The following is a 6711-nucleotide window of genomic DNA, read 5'->3' as shown; positions in this document are numbered from 1 at the left end:
AGATTAAAAACTTTAAACTGACTTATTAAAACATAAGATTGTATACTATGGATGGACCTTTTCAAACAATATAAATCTTAACCTGCTAGCAAGCACTGACATCTTGGTACCTGCTGAATTGTAGCAACTGTTGATATTCTTTCTGGATGTAATATTGAAATCAAAATCCCTAGACTCTTTAGTGAATCAGCAATTGCTGAAAATATATGGGCACTTGGAACTAGTAGTACTGATTGTAACCAAATAAAATAAAATAGCTCTTCTCATGAAAAAGAAATTCATAGGCAAATATATCTTGCCAGAGAATCCCTTACTTAATAGTGAAACATTATCACATTAATCTGGATATAGTTCTTATGACAGAGCCTTAACTAGGAGGTAATGATTTATGTAAAATTATATAAACTCAGTCTCTGAAGAAAGGTGAGAATTATGGTCTCTTAAATTTATTACCTGATTGTTCTATCTCATAATAACAGAATGTCAAAATGTACATATAGAAAAAAGGGCATTTTTTTTTTACTGAATGAAATCAACCACCATTATAAAAATAAAGTTTTCAAAAGGATTGTGCAAACATTTGATTTTATCAGTAATCTTGAATTAACATATTCAATATGCTCACCAAGATGTTTATGCCCAGATTAAAATAATAATACACAATGCAAAAATTTCAATCATGCATTTTATCTTAGAATGAAGCAATGATTAAAAATTTGGGATGAGTGTCCAAAAAGCAACATTTTTAGAACATTTACCTTATCAGTCAAGCATAATATTTTTTTCATTTATGCATTTTCTTCAAGAGAAGCCATTTCCAAAATCTTTTTTCCAAGCTGTAGTACTATCAGTAAGTGATCTGTTACAGTGCTTATGGATCTTTACTAGGACAAAAGGAAAGAAAAATAAGACAGTCTTAGGAAACATATTTAGGTCAATTTCATTTAAGCCACCCTAACTCAGTTATCTTAAACTGTTGGGATTGCAGAATATACATACTCTTAAACTATGCAAAATATTGCATGACAATATTAAGATTATCCAAAAATATAAACTGAGAAACGCTTGTGATTAATCAAGTTATAATATTAATATAGTATCATTTAGTGACTTCAATTGATTCCGGCAGAATAGTCACAGAGCAACACCATTGTTAAGTAAAACATGTGACACTGTGTGTAGAGATAGATATGTAGAGATGCTGAGAAGATCGCTGGTTGCTGCAGTCACATTCAGATAAAGTTCTCTCATACAGTATTCTATGCCTTACCCCCTTTTCCCATTTTTTTGCCTCCTCACAGCGCAAAGAGCTTAAACAAACTATCCCTTCTCAAGTTGTTTTCTCTCCAGCTCAGCCTTTCCTAACCAGAAGTTAACAAGCTCAACTGTGACCTTAATTAGTTGATTAGAACCCTTCTTCTGGAGGGCTCCCTGAAACTGATTAGACCTTAAGCCAATTGCTAACTGGAAGAGACTGGTTCAGTCCAAATGTAAGAGTATCAGATTTTCATTAGAAGCTCAGTGTGAAGCAATCTTGGACATATACTAAGAATGGCTTCCTTACTGTTTCTTCTATCTTATTATTTATTGTAAAGCTTATTGTTAAGCCTAGGAGATGATTTTCTGCCTATCTCTGCATAAAGTGTAGAATAATTATTCCTTGCAGTTTCTGCTACTTTGACAGGGAAAAGGGGGATACCAGTATTGTATTTCACCATGAAAAAAAATCTCACATGCACTCTCAAATATCACGTCAACTAATATTTTACTACCTCAGTTCCTCACATTCCTCTCCATTGCTTCACTCATTGTTTAAAAATGACAAAATAATGACATGATTTCAAAGAGTGTTGCTTATAAAGAAAGAAGGCTTAGTGAAAGGGCTGTGGTTCATGACAAGAGTATAAACTTTGTATGCAAAAGTCTCCCAAACTTTTTAGTGTCTGCTTTTTCCAAGTAGTAGATGACGTGGAAAAACTCTTGGAGCCATAAGAATATTGTCAGGTACAGTAGTCAATAATGGATTAGCAGCAAGTCATGTTCCTATATAACCAATGAACTATCAGATATATTCTAAGTGTGATTCACAGTGACAACCAGCTGAAAAAAGTTAGTATATAAGAATATGAACAAATCTAAATGTCTTTTCCAAAGGGTCCAAATCACCTTGAGTAACACAAAAATACAAAAAGTTAAAAAGAGAAGTTGTTCTTCATTTTGAGTGGGAAAAGTAGGAATTTTATAAGAGTCAACAGAAGCAACTTGATTCAATTTACACATATAATTTGGCTTAAAACAATAAGCTTTTCTCAATGAACAATACTTTCTAAATACAACCCAAATAATTATTTAAGACTCTTCACTATTATCCAGATATACCTGGAAGGGTAGGTCATGTATGTATGTATGTATGTACGTACGTACGTACGTACGTATGTATGTATGTATGTATGTATGTATGTATATCCTTACAGGTGTGTGTGTGTGTGTGTGTGTGTGTGTGTGTGTATAAATACTAGAAGTTAATAAATTACCAAAGTGTCAAAAAGTTCAAGGAAATAGAAAAATTGTTTTTAATTTTTTATTATTTAATTGTTCATAGAAAGCAGTAGAAATGATCCATTTTCCATTATGCATGCAGAAGAACTTTTTTTTTCTGTCAAGAAACAAAACAGTTGTAGAAATCAGAAAATACAAAAGGAAATCATGCAAGGCTATTATGCAGAGTAACATGAACATTCAAAAATCAAAATCTAGTGTTTATTAAATGGGACAGGATACAAGTCCTATAACAAATAAAACCTTCTTTTATTTTATATAGGTTTTTTTTTATTAATTTATAATATGATATACAAAGAGAATAGAAAAGTAAATATTAGGGAAATTAGGGAAGGAAAAAGGGAAGAGGATAGTGGGGAGAAGCAAGGGAAAAGAAAAAAAAGGCATTGACTTCTGACTCCTTTGGTGCAGTAAAATACAGCGTTAACATCTACCCTCAACTTTTTATTTTTTCATAGTAATATAAACTAGCCATTTCTATAACAACAAATCTATCTAATCAGTAAAACCCAAAATCAAGCTTTCATTTTTTCCCACCTCAAGCAAAGTCCAGAAGTGGTTTCCAAGTAGAAATAAAGGTATTATAAAACCCTCTTCTAAATCAGGGGTGTCAAACTCAATTTTATTGAGGGCCGCATCAAGACTGTGGTTGACCTCCAGGGGCTGGGTGGGATTGGCCGACTGGGAAGGTGTGGCCGACTGGGTGGGTGTGGCCAACTTGACGCCAGTCCCCAAACTGCTGGCATGTTTCCTCTTCATATTGGGTACAAAGGGCCCAAAGCTACGCTTGCCTGATCTTTCCCCTTCACACTGGGTAGACTGGGCCAAAGCTAGGCTGGCCCGGTTTTTCCTCTCAGCATTGGGTAGACCAGGACAGCCCCGTGGGCCAGATTCGACCACATCGTGGGCCGGATCCGACCTGAGGGCCTTGAGTTTAACACCCCTGATTTAAATGGTCTTCCTTACAGCAAGTGTAGGGTAATGTGATTATTCTTATCCTATTTTATATATTTTTCAAAAAGTTTTATCTTTCCTCCTGTCCACAAACCTTATCAATACAGTAGTATGGAAGAATACACATTAATTTTCTCCCATGTAATGGGATTGTAATACCCCATTTGGTACGTAGGGCTATCATAGTGCAAATATCTAGATAGTCATGAGATGGCAGCAAAGACAAAGGAAAAACACTAGTGCTCAACTAAATTTCCCATTCCTGGGTAGTCAGAACACAGAAATTGAATAGGCTAGTCAACTTCTCACTACTTAACAATGAACCAGAAAGACAGTCATGTATACAGTACATGCTTAAATAAACATACTTATTTTTTTCTGTATATTACTATAACTTGTTTGATTACCTGAATATCAAACTATCCATGAATTCCCTCCCAAAAAGTAACATTTTTGTATAAATGTTCTAGCTCATATGGATTAATCATGTTTTTTTTCTTTAGATTAGTTCTGAAATACACAAGTAGAGACAGAACCTTGAGTTTGATGCGCCTATTCTACACAATCCTGTCCAATTTCCAGGCATTCCTGGTCTTTCTCCTCTGCTCTTATATACCACAGGAATCTCTCTACAGAAATGTAACTTGAATTCATGAAATGAGTGACATATAAATTTAATAATAAAATAATAAAATTTGTGATGAGAAGAAAAGGGGTCAGGAAGGTCTGTTTTTATAAGCCCAGTTGTAAAGCTAAATATTCAGTGGCAGAGATCTTAAACTGCAGTTTAACTGGTATATTGAGCCAACCATGTCTTTCTATTTCCCTTAAGTAATCCAATATTGCTGAATGCTCAAATAGGATATTAGATCTAAGTGGGCATATGATACCATCCTTCACCTATCAGATACAGTCACTAAAATCCAGAGGAGTATAGTATAATTGTTGGCAGACACACAAGGGATGAATGAAGATTGCCTCCAATTTTATAAATCACCAACAGATGACAGCACTGACAAACTAGAAACCCTGATGTGCTTTTCAGCTCCATTTTTTTTCTTTACAAAAAAATTGTGCTGTCACTGAAACTAAACCTGCAGCGAGTACTGGTCAGTATGCTTTAGGCAATGCATTGTGATTGAATTTTTGACAGCTAATTAAAATTTACTGCATAATGCAGATTTATGACAATGACTGTTAATATAAGAAATGTGCATAGCTGGGCCCCCAAAAGTGTAAAGATGGTGAACTAGGAAGAGTTGATATGTGTGATCAAGAACAAATGGGCAACCTGTAACAGCAAACCCACAAGTTTTATATGAGCTATGTTGATGAACTGATTGAGGACAATCAATAGATCATGGAAACGAAAATTGCTGTCAAACTTGGCATTTCACAGAATGTGTTGCTCAATATTAGAAAGTTTGTGCTAGATGGGTTCCTTGATGCTGATGACAAAGATGAACACTTCCAGAAATGAAATTTGTCAATAATTGCTTTCAAACTGTAAGAATGAAAGTACGTAACATTGTGACAGTCAACAAAACATGGGCACTTTGTTATGACACAGACATGAAGCATCAGTCCATGGAACACTGTCATAAAACTTTTCCAACGGGGGTAAGAAACTCTACGCTTTGGCAGAAAAACTCATGGATACAGTTTTCTTGGAATGCAGAAGGTGTTATTCATAAGGATTTTTTTGAATCTGATAATATTATGATGGCACTCAAAGAGATGACACTCAAAACTTGGAAACAATTAAGAGGAGTTTGGAAGCATAACACAAGAATGAATTTTTTTTCAATGTGATAACCTTAGGCCTCATATCTCACAAGCCACCAAGAAGTAATTGCAAAGTTAGATTTCACATCTTACCCCTTCTAACCTAAGGTTCAGAATCCGTACCATGTGACTTCCACTAATTTCCAAAGTGAAAAGAATACCTTTGTGGGTATCTATTTAACTCAAATGAACAGCTGGAAGGAATTGTCAGGACCTGATTGAAAAGGCAAAGTATGAAGTTCTTTGTGATGACTTTAAGAAACTATTCCACCACTGCCAGAAGTATGCAGCAAATGGAGCTATGCGAAAAAGTGAATCAAGTAATGAAAGAGCTCAGGAAAATGGTAATTTTAAAATATCCCCTATTTAAATTAAAGTTATGGAAGGAGGCATTGCTCCCAATTAAATATTTATATTTTAAAAAATAGCTGAATGTGCTCTTACAATATGCCTCTTTTGGTGAGACCCCAAAAAATGATCTATCTGAAAGCAACCTGGAAAGTAATAACCTTCTAAAATAGTATTATCTCACTATCCTCTGTCTTCTCCCTGATGCTTATTATTATACTAGTTTTAACTGTTTTTCTGGGTAGCTGTACAGATTTCTGAGCAAAACATTGGCCAGCTATCATCTATATTTTTATTTTTTAGAATTTAGAATTTCTATGGGTCAAGTATAATTTGCGTAAGATTATGCTGGACTTCAAACATTACAAATTCTGTTTAGAGTAAACAATAAAATCAGGTAGGGTAGGGAGTCTGGCAGAATGAAATAAGTTATCCACAAGGACAGTGATGTGCATTCATGCCAGATTACAGTACTTGTATCCATATCCGAGCCGTCTTTTCGAATGACATTTCTCCTTTAAAAAAATTCTGGTAAACTTCAAAACAGTCTTTAATGTGGCATGTAAAGTCCCCCCCCCCCCCCCCCAAAAAAAAAAAAAAGATTCCACTGGGGAAATGAAAGCCTTTGGGTATATGTAGAAAAGACCAAAAGTAATTGAACTCTATCCTGAATATTCTACAGAGCTATAAAGTACCCCTGCCCCCAAGGCAACCAACTCTATAGTATTGGAATTGAGAAATACTGTATGCTATTTTTGTACTGACTGCTAGGTGTTCTAAATTGCATTAATTGCTTCAACATTTACATACGCACACAATTAGCTATGTAACCATCTGCCTGATAAGAAAATGTACTGAGTTTTTTCAGTGGGGCAGCTGTAATTTGCTTATTGGCATTTAGGACAGAAAATGAATGGCTGATGTATGCAGGATATTTATATAAAGCACTGATGTTGTTCTATATGAAATCAAGTGTTTGGTTTAACTAATATTGTTGACAATAGCAACAATACGATTTCATAGGCAACCTATGTCTCATCCTGACTATATAATGAATCATTTTTG

Source organism: Pituophis catenifer, unplaced genomic scaffold (genome assembly GCF_029215685.1).
Source record: "Pituophis catenifer annectens isolate HBS135680 unplaced genomic scaffold, rPitCat1.0.hap2 SCAF_7, whole genome shotgun sequence".
Taxonomy (NCBI): Eukaryota; Metazoa; Chordata; class Lepidosauria; order Squamata; family Colubridae; genus Pituophis; species Pituophis catenifer.
The sequence above is the reverse complement of the archived record's forward strand: the minus strand, read 5'-3'. Positions refer to the sequence as shown.